Source organism: Marmota marmota, unplaced genomic scaffold (genome assembly GCF_001458135.2).
Source record: "Marmota marmota marmota unplaced genomic scaffold, marMar, whole genome shotgun sequence".
Classification (NCBI taxonomy): Eukaryota; Metazoa; Chordata; class Mammalia; order Rodentia; family Sciuridae; genus Marmota; species Marmota marmota.
The window spans coordinates 8,109,777-8,128,053 of NW_025999982.1; the positions used below are offsets into that span (position 1 = coordinate 8,109,777).

Consider the following 18,277-nt stretch of genomic DNA (forward strand, 5'->3'; position numbering starts at 1 on the left):
TCTCCAAAAATGATTGGGGAGTCACTGCATGAATGACGTGTGGTTTCTAGAACCATGTGTTCACTGGCTATTAGGGGTCGGGGACCATCAGGGCATATTCAGGGCACACATGCTGAGTAATGGCTTCTGGGAACCTCTGCAACACCAGGAGTCCAGGACCCTCGGGTGAAGCCTCAGTGGCTCCCTTTGCCACAATCCACACCCTGCACCTCGCTGTTCTGCATCATCAAACCTTGACAATCAGGGTCAAGACCAGGAGGAAACACATCTTCTAGGATACAACTTTAAGGGGACCACCCCAAACTCAGAAACCAAATAGTATTATAAGACAATCTCTAAAAAATCAAAATGAATGCAAAGAGATCCCTGCTGAGCAGAACATCACCACCTGAAATTACAGATGTCACCCAACCTGCACCTCCATGAGCCTGTTTCGTTTTCTCCAACCTAAAGGGACCTTCTGGAGATAATGCCTCAAAAATAACTCGGACTGGAAGTCTAGTCCTAACCTCCATTTGTTCATGAGGACCTTGGGCCCCGAGTTTCATGTGAAAGTTTGGCCTTGGGGTACTGGTTCTTGTGTGAGAATCCAACGGGAGGAGGAGACCACACTGATATGTGGCTGCCAACCAAGTTAGAATTTAATTTTTAAAGACCACCCAGGTTAGGTGGTCTTTGAAAAAGATCTACTCTGATTTTTTTTTTTTTTTTTAAAAAATGCTTGTTTTCCAATCAGGGTCAGGCTGGCCTCATGGTGGTCCACAATGTTTGTTGACACAGTGGCCACAACCTCTCTTTTGGGATCAGGCCCTGCCATAATATTTTGTACTATGGAGTGTTATTTGCTCAATTTTGTTGAATTCTTAAATATTAGTGCTGAGAAGGACCTCATCCATCTCCTGGCCTGATGGTACAGGCCATCAGTGGTTCTCAACATGGGCAACAAGGCGGTGTCCAACTCACTGGGACGTGCTAGCCATCAATGATGCACAGCATGCCGCCCTCCACTAAGACCCAGTCCAAAGTGTTAATAGTACCCAGGCTGAGCGACCCTGGGGTAGAGAAATGGGGAGAAATGGATTCACATTCTCATGCCATCCTCTGACTCCTGACAGCCACCCCTCAATTCGGTTCCATGAATCCTGAAAAATCTTGTGGTCAGTTTTTCTGCCCACTGATAGGATCCACCCCAACTCAGGCCCTCAGGAGAGAGGGTTTCTTAATCTCCTTAAGTTTCTATCATTTTCCTATAACTTTCTTCCCTGACTTCCAGAAAGTCCTTCCTGAGGCCTAGCCTGTGGTGGAGTCTGTTTGGTCAATGTCCATATAGCCTGGCCCATAACATTCCCCACTGGTTTTATGGAACTAACCAAATCATTGATCAATCATCGTGGGTACACAGTTGATTATGAAAATGTAGGGTCCAATTAAAAACTAAGAGGACTAACAGCAATGGACCAGCTATAGCTGATATAAGAGTAGTTAGCCAAGGGGACCAGGAGGACAAATTTTGATACCAATTTACTTCGTGTTGTCTTGCTTCTTCTCTTCCCTTTAATCACTTTCCCATCAGAGATAGGCTGTCTCTTGCCCTCCTGAGTGAGTACAGAAGCTCCCCTAATGCCATACACAGGCCTCCCTGTTTTAAGAGCAAGAGATCTAAACCTCTTCTGTTTTGTAACACCAATTCTGCCAGGAAGTCACCAGAGGTCTCAAGTCTGCTCACTGATTGTTCTAAGTTCCCCCAGACTCAAATCTGTTTGCTCAGGGCTTTGAAATCTTCATTTCCAGTTAAAAGGGCTGCTGTACCCAGGGGCTGAAGATCCCGCAACCCTTAGGCCCATTAGTAGGGGAACTAGGAGGGGGGGCTATTCTCCTAGGATGGTGTATGAGCCCCAGACATTCTCATCTAGCTTCTCCATTGTAGTAGCACACTTTGGGAAGGTATGAATAGTCACACAAAATTTGTTCCATCCTGATGTGCCAAAAAGTTGTAGGGACAAGTGGGCAGTTACTCCTGAGAGGCAGGCAAACCAAATACCTTCTGGAGCCACATAGAAATTAGACTCCAGGGGTGTATTTAACACCTAGGTGGAAAGACAGGAATGTTGATAGGGGGAGTTGTGTATTTGGAAACCTGGGGAAGAGAAGCAAAAGCCTCGTTCTTGTAAGTCTCCTCATGTTTGAGTCCACCTTTCATAGTCTAAAACCACATTAATCATAAGTGGTGGTTGTTATGATTTGAAACCATAAACAAATATCATGAGATCTAAAATCATAGTCTGAGCAAGAAAAAAAAATGATTAACATTTTCTGGACCCAAACTGGCCTCCATTTTGTGATTTAACCCAATTATTTATCTATACTGACTATAATTTTCCCCTCTAATGTTAGGGACCTTCTACTGCTATAAGGAAACAAAGGGCGATGACCGCTCTTACTGCTTCGAGCTGGGGTGTGGGGTGGGGGGACATTCAGTGGGGCAAACACTTTGAAGTTCCTTTTTAGAAACTGGATTGGTCAAGGGGGTCCATGGTAAAAATCTGGTTCAGGAAGAACAGGTTGAAAATTCACCTGGGGGTGGGCACTTCTATGAGAGAAACAAAAAGACATGAGTACTGAAATAAGATTAATACAAAATAGCAGTTGTAGCATCTGGAACCTGTCAATGAATATCATGAAAATGATAGAAATAAATGATTATTTACCAGGCGGTGGAAGAGCTGAGAAATTGTCCCCATAACAAGGCCTAACGAGCAAAGCCTAATAAGGCCAATATTTGACTCTTGCCCTCTGAGTCAGCCCTCATGTTGTCTTGTAAATCTTTAATGTTGTCAGAGTTATCAGGAATGTAGACAGAACTTTTTGTTACTTAATGTCATCTGATTTTTGAAAAATATCTTTTTATTGGCATGACCTCTGTGTTCAGTAGAGATCCCTTTATCCTTGTTGCTTAGGGCTAGATAATCATACTAGCAAACATTGATTAAGTCTACCTGTGTAGGACGTTAGGAAGGTCTGTAGGCCTTAAACTGACTAAAAACTTCTGGCTCTGGCAGTTTATATTGATAGTTAACAGGCATTCTTGTTTAAGAATCTCTCTTCTGTTGCCTCTGGTCTTACTTATTCTTGGGGGGCTAATACAAGTGTACATCTTAAGTTACATTAAAATAACTATTGTTTCTTTTTAAATCCCAGGAATGGCTGTGCTTTGGTTTTAACTGTTTTTGCTATGTGTTTGAGATCAACCTGGTCAAACTGACCTTGTTCCAATCTATTAAGAGTCAGCTGAATTTCCTTGGGGGTCACTCTTGGGGAACTTATGAGCATCCTTTTAGCTCTGCTAGTGCCATCTGCGTTAGGATGGGTCAAGGTCTTGCTGACCATGTGGCTTCCCATGGAAGAATCAGGAATGTTTCCCCTTTCCAATGACCCTCCTCTTTTGCAGCACGTGCACTGATTGGCTTGCTGTTCTCCAGTGGTCTCATTATTCTCCCTGACTGGGAGGTTATGTGGCCCAGAGTTGCAAAGCTCTTCCCCTGTTCCCTGGGTTGGGGCTGACTCAGAGGGCAAGAGTCAAATATTGGTTTCCTTGGCCCCTTTATTTTAACTTTAATCTTTAAGCCTTGGCCTTAAACATCCAGCAAGTCAGTTTTATCAGTCTTAAAGTAAGAGTACTGGGCTTTAACTTTAATGTATGTAACTTTACAGTTAATTTTATCCCTTTCAATTACTATCTGTCTATAGATGATGGCTTAATATCTCAAATTAACTTAGGTTGTGTGGTTTTGAATATTACCTCTGCAGAACATTAACAGGCAGAAGTTATAAAGAAAATACAAAATGAAATTAACAACAGTAAAAATATATTTAGCTTGTATATAATCTTGAACCTTGGCTGAGCTATACATTATATCCCCTGTTTGAGATCACAGTAATCTTTATAATAAAATCAGTCTTTGAATACAACTTTAAATGAGCTGAACTCTGGCCCATTTTGGAGTCATTTTGGCATGTAGTCAGGTGGGAGGCAGAGCCTTATCTCAGGTAAGACAGGGCTCTTCACAAATCTTGGGTAAAGTGTTCTAGTTTTGAAGCTGAACTTTGTCTCTTTAGATAACAATATATATAAACTTTATAAAATGATTTCTGAGTCTGTGTGAATGTTAGCTAACACAATGACATATCTAAAACATGAATCAAGGAACGGCTGAGAGCTTTTAACTTTCCATTTCTGTGGAAAAGTGGCAAAATGTTTTACAATATGGATGTTTTAAACCGCTCAGGCTCTCATTGTCTTTTAAAATACCTTTAAATTTTTATATCCCAGTGTAAAAGGTAGCATAAGGTTTGGTTACAAAACATCAAATGATATAAATAAATCCCCAATAAAATCTGTTACCCTGATTAGTTTAAAATTATCATTTCAGACAGCTTTAGTTTGGAGAACACTAGCTTGATAAAACATTCCTTTCAATCTGATATTTTTATATTAACCAAGTTTAGCCTTTAAAGAAAAATGTGGACTCTGTAATGTACAGAATTCTTTAAAATAACAGTACAATTCTTTAAAATAACAGTTGCTATTTAACCACAGATGTTCAAACCTTAATTTCTCCAAGAGTAGTTGCTCTAGAGAATAAAACTTAACAGACACAGTGTAATTAATATTTTAAGAAGTTTTTGTCGTTTTAATATATAGGTCCAAACTTGGTTTATATCAGTACATTAATATTTGGCCTTAGGGAAAACTTGGACAGCTTTAACTATTTGTGTTATATGTATCACCAATTTAGTTATACATAAACCTTTTAATATTTATCCTTTATTTATAGACCTTTATATTACTTAACAGCATTTTTAACTATGTAAACCAATCAGATGTCTCTAACAAACACATCCATAATTAATTCCATACATGTCAGATCTAATTTACTTATTTAAAAATGAAAAAGCCAAGGTATCAGACAAGTGCATTGAATAGCATTGTCATTTTTTTCCTGTTTGAAAAAAAAATCCTAGAGACAATGGATATTAGAAACTTTATAGACATTACCATTTTATCAGCAACTGTTCGAGCACCTAGAAACAAAACTGGGCGTTAGTAACTTTAAAGACATTTTTACTTTTATTTACCCAATTTATATTGAACCTTTTAAATCATATGAACAAAGGCATTTGGATCCATTTTTTAAAATTTTCATTTATGAGCTCATATGTCAATTTTTGATTCCCAATATATATAGACATGGCAATACACATAGACTGAGAGTACTGAGAGTACACGGGTGCCCCTACATAAAACAAATAAAGGTCTTGTAGGTCATTTTTTAAAAACCTATTCGATTGAGAGTTAACCCTTGTAAATTAGCCTTAGAGCAAAGCAAAATGTAATCAGAAAAACATATTAACCTAGGTATGTCAGATCAGAATCATGAATTTAACAAATATAAAATTTTAAAAGCTTTCTTGGTCTTTGTCTTGAGGTGGTCTTCCTCATCAAAGGTAAAAAGTTAAGGGAACATAGACAAATGACAGGGTCTTATTCCTCCCTGAAGGAACTTCCCAAAGAGGTAGCTCAAATTGGTCTCCTCGAGAGTCCCCCCAGGTAGGGATCCCATTCTAGTTTTTCTGGTTTCTTGGAGAGTAGCCACCAAAGTTTAGCCTGACATTGAAAAATCTTTGGACCATTTTTAATAGCTGGGAGTTATTCATGCTTACAAATACTGAGAGACAAAAGCCAAATTTCCTAGACAAAATTATGCTTTTTGTTATACAACTTAGAAATAATAATTTTATAAAACATTTTAGTTCTAGTCTGCCCTCTATAGGAACTGACTTGGTCTACCCTGTCAGCCACCTGGCCCAGTTCCTAAATAAAGGCAATCTCCAGAATGTTTTTTTTTTTTAACCTCTAGCTTTTACTTTCAACATTTTTAGTCCTGTTGGCAGCCATTTACATGTTAATGCAAACTTTAGTGAGCACAGTTAAAAACCTTTTTAACCATTTTTAACATTAGAAACAAACTGACATAGAAATTAACACACAACAAAAAGGGGACAATTACAAATAACCAGACAAGACAAAAACACAAAATCAGACACACAACAGGTAAGGCACCAGAGAAATGTAACCGACAGAAAACCAGATTCAGACCAGAGGACTCAGTAAAAACCAGACTCGGACCAGAGGACCAAGCAATGTCTTGCTAGCCCTGGACTTTGGGAAATAATGCTGCATCCAGTTTTCCCTGAGCCTCTCCAGATACGGATCCACACAGACCAGACTTACCTTCCCCAGGGAAACAGACGACTTTTGGTAGTTTTAGGTGGGAGGGGGTTGGTGGAGGGATGGCCCGGGACTAGGAACATCGTCTCAGAGGCCTTTCCCTAGGCAATCTCTCTGCCACAGCACCTCCCTTGGTGGTCCTGAGATCTCTGGAATACAAGAAAAGTAGATCTCGCTGTGGCCTTCAAATGTTGTGGGGAAGGTTGCTCAGAAAACACACCAAGTCCCAGTTTTGTACAAATTGAAGAGTTTTTATTTAGCCAGCCGGTGATTGCCCCCTGCAGGACCCATAAATGTCTCTGCAAGTAACAGCCTCAAGCCGGAGCATTTTAGGATATTTAAAGCCAAAAACCACATTTGGGTTGACGTAGCTGCAAACAAGCAGGTACAGAAGCTGAATTGGGCAGTTAGCGAGACAATGCAATGGGTACATTGATATTTCCCATGGGACTTTCCAGGTTGGCAAAGCAGCAAGCAAGCAGAAGGGAAATGGGTCAAAATGACCCTAGTTCAGTACTAGTTAGAGAATGGTTACTACTGTCTATAGAATCAATCTCTGGCAAGGTACATTGCCCAAGAAAAATGGAAACCAAAGAGAGCAATTTTACATTGTGTAAGACTTGCTCTTTTGTGTTGCCAAGTATGCTATGTTAGGTAACTATTCATGGGTACAGAGGCGGGGCTTTCCCATGGGAGAAGCATTTCTTACATGATATGGAGTCTCAGAGTAAAATGGAGTCTGTTTGGTCATTGCCCATATAGCCTGGCCCACAACAAGCCTTATTCCCTCCCACTGCAGCAAGAATGTTTTGGAGATCAGGTGTTTCTCTTCTGCTTCACCCACTGCTGACCCTTTGAAATAACACAACATAATATTACTTTCCCCAATAAAAGAAGAGAAAGGAGCTTTGGTGTCCTGAGACAATGTTAGGGCAGTTGTGTTTCTGAGAACACCTTGTACATACGGAGGCAGAAAAGCACAAGATAATGTCTACCACACACTGGCAGCCTGTGTCGGGCTAATTATGATGAGCCCAGGTTTCTCCCTCTAGAGCTCCCAGACTGGAAAAGAAATTCCTCTGTGGCCAAAAGTGACAAATCTTCAATACCGAGACAGATGCTATTTGAGGAACCACAGAACTTGCTTCCATAGGTGGGATGAAGAAGATCTTCCCCCAGGGTCCTCCATTCTCTCCACAGAGCTTCCTTGAGAACTTCCTATGTTTGAGGCCATGGTTCCTCACCTCCATGTGGCCCAGCGTCTCCTGGAGGGCTGATCACTCCCACCCGGCCTCCTGGGGTTCAATCATTCTGTCATTTCAATCATGCTTTGGTAGAGAAACCCAAATGAAAACTCCAGACACTGAAGTTCAGATAGGCTTCCATGGCTAATGCCAGTCAGCAGTGTGCCAGGAGGGTGATGGGATCCGAGGACATGGACATCTCATCTTCGAGACCCTGCCTGCTTTGCTCCTGGGTCTCTTTTAGCTGGTGCCGACCTGGATCCTGTGTAATAAACCTGCAAGTGTATAAAGCTTCTTTGAGTTCTGTGAGTTGTTCTACTGAATTATGGAGCCTGAGAGAGCCTTGGGAAGCCCCAACTGGTAGCCAGTGGGTCAGACGTGTGGAAGGTCTGGGGACTGCAGAGCTTGTGCCTGGCTTTATGATTTGGACATGAGGTATCCCCTGAAAGCTCCTGTGTGTGAGACAGTGCAGGAAGGTTCAGAGGTGAGTGATTGAATCATGAGAGCTTAACCTCATCAGTGGGTAAGTCCATTTGATGGATTATTATTTTGAGTGGATCGCTAAGAAGTAACTGTAGGGGTGTGGCTGGAGGAAGTCGGTGACTGGGGTGTCCCCTTGGGGGTTACATGTTGTCCCCAGCTCCTCATGGTCTCTGTTTGCCAGCTACCAGGCGCTGCACAACTTTGTTCCACCATGTCCTCTGCCAAGATGCTATGCCTCATGTTGGTCCAAGGCAATGGAGTTGACCAACCATGGAATGGACCCCCTAAAATCCATGAGCTCAAAATAAACAACTCTTTAAGTTGTTCTTTTCAGGAATTTTGGTAACAGCTATGAAAGTCTGGTAACACACCTGGTGTCTGACATGAGGCAGTATTGTAAAATCTGCATGAACTCTGGGTATCCAGATTGGGAACTGCTTTGGCCCTAACTAGGTGAGTTAGGGTAGGCATGACAGTCTTATCGGGGATATCTGAGAAAAATGTTCAAGGGAAAAGAACAGGAATGACCCACAAAAAGCTAATCAGACCCTTCTCCCCACCCCAGCTGTGCAGTAAGAATAGAGGTGGGCAGGTCTGGTATTTAGTCATCTGTACTGTTGAAATACCCATCCCCATGGGTATTGATAGACACTGCTGCCCTGAGTTCCCCACAAGCCCTCTGTCTCACCTCTTGTGTTAGTCAGCTTTCCATAGTTGTGACAAAATACCTGAGTAAAACCACTTAGAAGAGAGAAGAATTATTTTGGCTCATGATTTCAGAGGTTTCTGACTATGCTTGGCTGCCTCTATTGTATCCAGTAAGGCAGATTATCATGGTAGAGGGATTAGCGAAGCAGATGATCTAGAAGCAGAAAGAGAGGGAAGACTCGGGGTCATAGCAACCCTTCAAGGGCATGTCCCTGACTTCCTTCCTCTGCCTCCCAATAACACTTCCAGCTTGGAATCAGCCTCCAGCACCTGAGCCTTTGAGGGCCATTCCATACCCTAACTGTACACCTCTCTTTCTTGGTCTCTCCCACACTGACCTTCCTAAGACCCAGAAATATCAGGGGCTCAGAGCCATGCTTTATGATTTTCTAAAGATTTTAAATGTCCCCACTTTGTGCAAAGAGTCTCCATATAGAGACATGTCAGAACGAACCCACGTTTTCCAGTGTTGAGCTCTGCTAGGATGTTTTCAAGAAAGACCAGTCTGTGTTAGGGTTTTAGGCCTATACCCAGAAAGGCAAAAGAAGCAATTAAAAAGTGAAAATTTCCACCAATTTGATTATCTGGCAGCCTGTAGATTTAGAAGCCATCTATTTGTCAGTTGGAATTCAATTTGTCTCCCTTTTCCTACATTCAGCCAAAATAAGAGCAAGCTCAGAAACCTCTCTGTACAAAGAAGGAGCTCTAATTGTTTTGTTCCCTCACTCGACATTTTGGCCAATTCTAAGATGCATAAATAAGTCTGATACTCGGGCACCGAGGAAAGTGGGATTTATTAATTTAAATGAGTTGGCGGTCTCTGGGGAGGACGCCTGTGTTCCTCACTCGCTGGTCCCAGAGTGTGATTCACAGTGGGTTTTCCCTTTGTTCTGGACCTCCTCAATGCTGGGCATCAATTTCCTCAAGTTATTATCATAATTCTTTATTTATTAGATGTTGATTCCGTGTAACCCAAGCACTGGGGAAAGACTCCACGCTCCACAGGCTGGAGGGCCACATCCCTGACACTTCTAGAAAGATGTAAAGGGCCTCTAGGATCAGAGGAGGATGACATCTCCTTGGACCCCACCTGGAGCCCAGGTGAGCCCATGAAGTCTTCCCAAAGAAACAGAATTTGGGGCAGGGAAAGTTTATATGTGGACTTGGTGGCAAATGGGCCAGGGATTGGGACAAGGAATCTCATAAGTGGGGAGAAGGCCACAAGAGGGGACAGACAGAACCAAGGCCCTGGGGCTGGGGCAACCCCCCAGCCCCCAGCACACCCTAGTTCACATCTTCCCCTCCCCCACGCAGGGCTCCTCCCGCCTCAATCACCAGGACAACTGTGCACTCCGAGGCCTGGTCCAGACCTAGTGACAGAGGGCAATTAAGTGCCATTTGGTACAGCGGGGATCAGAGGGGCCCCAGAAAGGACTCTAGCATGTGAGGAAGCGGTGGCTGGTGACAGTGCAAGAACATGCTCTTCTCCCTCCTGTGCCAAGTTCTGTGCTGTGAGGTGAATTGTGGGGGCACATGACACAAATTGTGAAGAGATCTGGGGGCACAGGAAGTTATTTTCCCTAAGCTTCAGTGGCCCCATCTGTGAAAGTGGGGTGCCACCCCACCTCCCACAGATGGCCATGAGGGAAGTACCTGCCCCCGTTACCAGAGGGCCCCATGCAGAAGGCTCCATCACTGAAGACCAGCTATTTATTTCTGTCATTAACCATAAGTGTTACTTATAGACTTCAGTGCACCGATCACCTTGGCTTCTACCAAGCAACTGCCTTTATTTACGATTTTCCAGCATAACTACATGTGTGCCTCATACACACATAGACATCATGAATTCATAACGAACACACCCCTGTCATCCAAACCCAGACCAAGAAAGAAAACATGACCTGGATCCCAAGACCTTCTTTGTCTCCCTTCCCAGCTACGCCTCACCTCCCCAGCCCAGGACAATAACTCTCCTGACTTCTAACCGTGCACGTTCGCTTTGTTGTACTTTATATAAATGGAACGCGCAGCATGCGCTCTTGTTTCTGACTTCTTTCATTCAACCTTCTGCTCGGGAGCTTCATGCATTTTGCAACGGGCTTACAGTTGTCAGTGAATTTTGAAACCGATCATATTTTTAAGGAGCTCAGAGCCAGAATGGCGGCCACCTCTGGAAACTCCCCAGTACCAAAGAGGCGTTCTGGACACCCCTTGTCAGCTGCCCCTCGTCCAAATTTCCCAAGGTCTTTATTCTGCTTGCTTTTGGTGAAGTATAAGAATGTTTAGAACTCTCCTCAGATCCTATTTGAAACTATCCATTTGGGGAAATAATAATAAGGAGTGAATGTCAGCCCTGACTCCCCTGGTCCAGGGCTCCTCTCTGTTCCCCAGGGAGGACCAAGAGAACGCTGATCATCAGTGGAGAAGATGAAGGTGGAGATGGCCATGCAGATGAACAGGGTGGTGACAGCTGGCCTGTGTGACAGCTTCATCACAACACATCTCTCTCCCCGTTTTTAATTAAAGAAAGCAAGGCACCGAGAGGTGAAATATCTTGCTGGAGGCCACCCAGCTGGAAAGGGGGGAAGCTTGGATGAGAGCCCAGCCTGAGAAATTCAGTTCTAGAAACCCGTCTCCGCCGGCACCCAGGACGGCGCTGCGTTGCATGGAGGGTGACTTCTGAGCCGCTGTCTTGTCATCCCTTTCAAGGCAGAGCTCCTGGCTGGCTGCCTTCCTCCCCTTTATCTGTTACCAAAGCCTCTGCCACACGCCTGGCTGCGGGCTCCTGAGCATGCGTGCTGTGTGGCTGGAATGTGGGGGAAGCCGCCCACTTTAATGCAGATGAGCCTGGGGCGCCAGCTCCTGCAGAGCATGCTCCTGCTGCCCTCCCCAAGGCGGAGCACTGGGCATAATTATCAGTGTCTTTCAGCAGAACTACAGGCAGCCCTCAGTGGCACCCGGAGGGTTTAATCATAGAAGGAGAATCCATGCGAACCAATCTGAGCAGACAGGAGGCCAGAAGTGCTGCTGAGGAGGACTCACCCAGGGATGGCCAGACCAGGGTCACTCCAACGGCCCCAGGATCTTCACATATGTGATGCTGAGCTTCACAGAGTTATCTTGCTCATTTTTCAGGTGGAAAAACAGGTTCTTATAGGATGTATCTATTAATGAAAGCCTGAGCCATCCAGCTCAACTTATCAGGACAAAGGGAACCCCAATGTTTACCAAAGAGAAATATCGAGGTCCCCACTTATCCCCAGTTTCATTTTTCCCTGTTCAGTTATCTACAGTCACCAGAGTCCCAGAATATTAAGTGGGAAATTCCAGAAATAAACCATTCGTAAGTTTTAAGTTGCGTGCTCTTCTAAGTAATGTGAAGATATCTCCTGCTGTCCTGCTCTATCCAATCCAGGATATGAATCATACTTTCTCCAGTGTGTCCATGCTGTATATGCTACCTGCCCATTAGTTACATAGTAGCTGCCTTGGTTATGGGATCAAAGTTGATATTGCAGTGCTTGTATTCAGGTAACTCTTATTTTACTTAATAGTCTCCAAAGTGCAAGAGTAGTGATGCAGAGATACTGTGATACTATGTGGCAACACTACATAGCATATAGGAAAAAGAAAAGAAAACACCAAACCCTATAGATGCTGTTTTATCTATGGCTTCAGACATCCACTAGAGGTCTTGGAACCTGTCCCCTCTGGACACAGGAGGATTACCATACAGTGACTTTGCCATGAGCTCCAGCCTGGGATCCTGTGGACTGGATTTCTCACAGCAGGGGCAGGGGAAATGCAGGTTCTGCCCAAGCCATGTCTGCAGGTGCAGCGGAAGCTGCCTGGCTGACTTCCCTCTGAGCCGGAGCAGGCCTCCTATCTTACAGAAGCTGCTGCGGCACTTGAGAATTACACAGAAAACAGGCTCCAACCTCCGCTCTCCCCCCTGCATAGCAGCTATTCCTGCCCGGGTCCCTTCCTTGGGCTTTAATCCTTCTTACTGCTTAATTTCATAGTAAATTCCATTGACAACTGGCTTGCACTTTCTCCAGGGGCAATAAACACCTTGTAATTTATAAATCCTTCCATCAATAATTGCCTGCAGAAGGAACAAAGTAACCAAAGAGGATGGAAAATAAAGCAGGGCTATCCTCCACCCTGGTGATGCTTCAAGAAACTGAGAGCAGCCGGGCTCTTTCCGGCCCAGAGCTAATGGGGTCGCCTGTCCTCCGCAAATAATTCCTGTTTTAACACTGAGGACTGGGATTAATGCAGTCCCCACTGAGCACTCCTATGTGCCAGCCGTCTCTCAATTATTACCTCTAATCCCCAGGATAAACCTACGCAGCCAGCATTATGATCTCTCTTCCTACATGCACACAGGCGAAGGCTCAGAGGGACTAAGGAGTCTGTCCAAGATCATGCAGTTTGCAAGCCACAGAGCCAGGATTCAAGCCTTGCTCTAGCTGACTCTGAGCCCAAATTGGCTCCAAATTCCATGCACTTCTTATGGACAAGGGCTTTTAAGTGTTTATTGATTGCAACTTATGGTAAAAGAAATAGATTTGGGGCATCACCCTCTGCCAAAACTCTTCCGCTGACCCTTGGGGTACACAGCCCACTGCCCCCAAAGCAGTCAGGTACTGCACCAATAACCTCATGCCTTCCAGCTTCTGGGGACCCTGGCCACAGGTAAGCATCAGCAGGAAATGGGACACGGGGCTGGACATTTCATCCCTCGCTTCTGTCCCCAACTGTCTTTCAGCTGAAGGAAGCTAATCCTCTCAAGGTTACCTTTCTACATGTGACCCCCCTTGTTGGGTTCCAGAAAGCACCATTCCCTGTGACCTCCTGCTTGGGGGGGTCAGGTCTGCTGCTAGACCCTGGGCCCGGCATGGACCCTCTTCCCCACCTCTGTAATTCTCATCTATGTAAACCCTGCCCTTCTGGGTGAGGTGGAGAACACCTGAGATCCCAGTGACTCGGGGGGATGAGGCAGGAGGATTGCAAGTTTGAAGTCAGCTTTAGTAAGACCTTGTCTCAAAAAGGAAAAAAAAGTGTGCATGTGTGGGGGTGTGCTGGGGATGTAGCTCAGGGGTAGAATGCCTCTGCATTCAATCACCAGTACTACCAAAACAACAATGGGAAATATTTGTTAAGTTAGGATGGATTAAATATTATTTAAGTGCTCTTGGAATACTAACTGGCACACTGGAAACATGACCCACACACACACACCAGAAACATCTGAACATTTTCCATTTTCCCATGCCCCACCCTGCTACACCAAACAATTAAAATGTATACATGGCTTTTATTTAAAAAAAAAAAATTCCAACTACACCCATGGAGAGCCCCACGGGATGGCGCAAAGCAGCCTTTTTTTCCTGTGAAAAGCAGCTGAGGTTACTAAAAGAAGCAATGGACTAGAAATCAGAACAGTGACCACTGACCCCGCTTGAAGGGTCAAGGCTAAACGTGACGCTGCCCTTTCCTGGGGACCTGGGGCCCCCACAGCCTTTCTCTGGGTGGAAGGAGCTGGCAGGCAGACCACTTCCTCCCAGCCCCTGCCTTCTCCCTGGTCCTTTCCAAGCTGCCTCTAGCATCCCGTGTCACGCTGCCAGGGTTTACGGAGGCCTGGCTGTCACTCAGTCCAACCCTCTCATTTACAGGTGAGGAATCTTGTCACCAGGAATACGATATGCCACTAAATCAGCGTGGGCCTGATTCACAGCACCCTGGGCCAGGCCGAGCACCCCGAGAGGACTGTGCGACCCTCCTGCAGCACAGGCAGTACTGGGCACGCAGCCTCCACAGAGCACCTCGAAAGGCAGCAGGTGTCCGGCCACGGCCCACCATGGCTGCCCCTGGCCTGGAAGGCAATGATATCATGAGGAATTATCAGGTGGGGGGTATTGATAGATCTGGACTGTCCCCTAAAGGCTCGGTGTTGAAGGCTTGGTCCCCATGCAGCAGGGTCCCAAAGTGGGGCTCTGGGAAGGTGATTGGACCCTGAGGGCTCTGACCTCACCAGTGGGTTAGTCCACTGATGGATTCACAGTGGGATGGACCACAGGGAGGTGCTGGCCACTGTAGAAGGGGGGGTCATAGTTGAAGGGGGTGATACCCTGGGGAACTATATATTGCTCCCAAACATACACACTTTCTCCCCCATCCTGTCCCCCATCCTGGCCCCCGTCTTTCTCTCTCTCTCCCCCCCTCCCCCCTTCCTGGCTGCTGGGAACTGAGCAGCTTTCCTCTGTCACACCCTTCTCATGATATTCCGCCTCATCTCAGGCCAAAGCCATGGAGCCAGCCCACCATGGATTGAAACCTCGGAAACCGATGAAGTATTTTCTCCTTTAAGTTGTTTTTCTCAAGTATGTTGTCATAGTGACAAAAAACTGACCACCACAGAAGTCTTAAGGTCTCAACCCGATCCTAAGGGTCCCCCCCCTGAGAATCAGCTTAGCTGATTGGGCCAGGAAGGTAAGGGGAAGACTAAAGGGGAGAAGGGCCCACCTCTGTGACGTCACCCTGTCCTCCATGGCTAAAGTTCCTGTCCCCGTTCCCGTGGCTATGGCTTCCAAAGTGGGAAGAACATACCCTGGGAGTTAAATAATAATAATAATAATTAGGACAGCAGGAAGAAAAAAAAATTGCAATTTCCATTTGTTTACTTTTATCTTCATTAGCTTTTCCCCTTCTATTAATATCCTGCTCGCAGCATTACATGTATAAAACTTATAAAGTAATACAATTATTTTGAAGGACATGCAAATCCAAAATGATCTTAGGTCCCTGCCCTGGGGAACCAGGGACAATCAAATTGTGCTTGATTGATTCAGGGGACCCAGGCGAGCAGATTCGTTGGGGGTGAGGCCTGGAGTCCCATGGATTGAAGCACACAGGGGACCCACCTCAGGAAAGGGAGGAGGAGACAGAGGAGGGAGAGCACAGGGCAGAAAAACTGAGCAGATGACAGGGAATCAGACAAGCTGAGTCCGGAAGCTCAGAGTCAGGTGAGTCCCGGGGGAGGCGCAGGGAAGGGAGGCACAACAGCGAGAGGCTGCTTCCCGGGGAAAAGTCAGGGCGGGGCTGGCTAATTATAGGGATACCAATTCTGGCCTTCCACCCCCAATCCCTTCTGCATCCCTCTGTAGCCATGGGGGTTTGGTTCCAGGATCCCCCACAGATACCCAACTCTGCAGATGCTTGAGTCCTTTATATAAAATGATGAGGTATTTGCATATAACCTAGGCAACATCTCCATGTACGCTTTCAATCATCTCTAGATTGCTTATAATACAAAATACAATGTACATGCCATGTAAATAGTTGTTACACTGTATCGTTTAGGGAATAAGACAAGGGAAAGGATCCTGCATATGTCTGGTATGGAAGTATTTTTTTTTTTTCAAATATTTCCAACCAGCACCGAATTGAATCCATGAACATGAGCCCCACAGGTACCCAGGTCTGCCTCTGTATTCCTTTATACTGGTTCAAACTGGAGAAGGACAGAGGAGCCACCTACGGCCAGGGGTGCTCCAAGTCCCTGGGATTTTCCCTGGCTCAGGTGAGGAAAAGGATTGCTTTTCCACTGGCCACAGGACCCCATTGTCCTTTTTAGCATCTGGGTGATAAACCAGCCAATTTCCTGTTGGGTTGCCTGAGCCAGGAGATTTCCCACTGATGACATTTCTCCTGTGATTTGCACCCAGGGGAATCCTCCAAGGTAATTGCTATTATCACATCACTGGGAGTTCATCTTGGGAGCATTTGGGTCTTGCTGATTTAATAACCCAAACCCTGGAGTCTGTGCTGTGGGGAAAACATTCAGCGTGATGTAAAGAACGAGCCAGCATCCAGCATCTTCTGCAGGTCAGACCCAAGCTTATTTAAGAGAGTAAGAGTAAAAAGTGCAAGAGGAACATTGACTTGTTTAACTGACCATAGATTTTCCTGGCAATTATTTGCAGCAAAGATAAGGGCCCTTTCCAAGGTCATGGGCCTGGGCATGGCTGGGTGAGAAAAAGTGGGTGATTGGCTTTTTCAATAAGTTTGCTGATTTTTCTAGCAGGTGGATGTCTCTTCTTTCAGGCCTGGCGCTCAGCCTGGCCTCCTGGACCAGCTGTGTCTGGATGAAGGCAAAGATGAGGCTCCTGCCCTGGAGCCTGGAGCAGCCAAGACCTTGAGCCCAGACCCCAGCTCAAGGTGGATCCCCCACTGCACCCTCTCGGAGGAGGCAGCCTGGAGGAGCAGCAGGCCACTGGGTGGGGAGCAGGGTGGGGTCACAGCGCCTGCGTCTGGGCTCGCACGGCCCACGATGTTTCCCTGGTTGGGCTCCACCCGACTTCCAGACTCGGATTCCCCATACGTGACCCAGAGGTGGTTTCATGGGGTGGAACCTTCCATTTTCAGATGAAGACATTGAGGCCTGTGGGAGCATCCGTGACCTAGGGCCTCCGGTCGTTTCCTAACTGGATTGCTTCAGGCCAGTGTGGCCGTCCACCCTGTGGGAAGGCGCTGGGAGGCATGGCCTGCATCTTGTCCTCAGACTTGACGTTGGGCAAGTGCTCGGGTCTCAATGACGAATGATTGACTCACTGTGTGAACGAGTGGATGCACGGACGGAGTGGCTGGCCAAAGACGCGTGAGTGGCAGCCGACCCGGGATGCCCAAATCCAGGTCTGGGGCTGGGTGGCACCTGGCTCAGGTAAGCACTGATACACAGTACCCAGCGTCACGGCGGAAGGACCCCGCTTTTCCAGTTACAGGAAATCCGGGTGAAGGAGCATCAGGGAGACCATGGCCCTTGGACTGCCCTGCAGACTGGGGCGGGCACGGGAGCGCCAGTCTGGGGGAATGTCACCCCACACGAAAGGGATCTCTCCCTAGTGACTCTGCCCTCTGAATCAGAGCTGACGGGGCTGAGTGACCAGGTGGGTGGCGATAGGGTGACCTATCTCGTCCTCCTTTGTAGTATAGACTTGTCTTCCTCCTGACTGGAGGAAAGAGGCAGAGACCATTTTTATTTATCCCCTCAATGGGCTTGAAGCCTCTTTCCTGCCCTCTCATATCCTTTCTTTGCATCCCCTCTATCTCTATCCCCCTTTATTGAGTCTAAGGCCACTGGGACAGCCTGAGAGTGGCATCTATCTGGAGTTGTGCAGTATATAACCAGGGTAGCTGTATATAGCAGCCCTGAAAGACTCCCAGAGATTCAGAGCTCTGAGACCCTAGAGAGCCTGGATCATAATCTCTCAACTTAAAAGGGAAGAAATTGAGGCTCCATGTGGAGAAAAGATTTTTTCAAAGTCTTTGTGTTCATCAGCTTTGTGTCACTATGACCAAAAATGCCTGACAAGAACAGCTTGGAGAAGGAAGATTCATTGTGGCTCACAGTCTCAGAGGTTCAGTCTATGGTGCATCGGTTCCAAGGGAGAGAAATCCTGGTGGAAGCTCATGGCAGAGGAGAGCTGCTCAGCTCATGGCAGCCAGAGAGCAGAGAGGGAGGGAGGGGGAGGGGGGAGGGGGCTGT

The 18,277-nt window shown here is 46.1% G+C and overlaps 1 long non-coding RNA gene across 3 annotated transcripts in view; it reads left to right on the forward strand.

The window, feature by feature from the left end:
* The window catches only part of LOC107143885, a 64,303-nt gene extending 46,054 nt beyond the window's left edge, over positions 1-18,249 (forward strand). The window contains exons 2-3 of one of the 3 annotated variants that reach the window (XR_007348444.1): positions 9,679-9,825; positions 14,406-18,249. This is a non-coding gene — a long non-coding RNA (uncharacterized LOC107143885). Of the gene's footprint in view, positions 1-9,678; positions 9,826-10,469; positions 14,384-14,405 lie in introns of those variants that run through there. The other 2 variants (XR_001503733.2, XR_007348445.1) reach the window with 2 other exon arrangements.
* Positions 18,250-18,277: the final 28 nt, after the last annotated feature.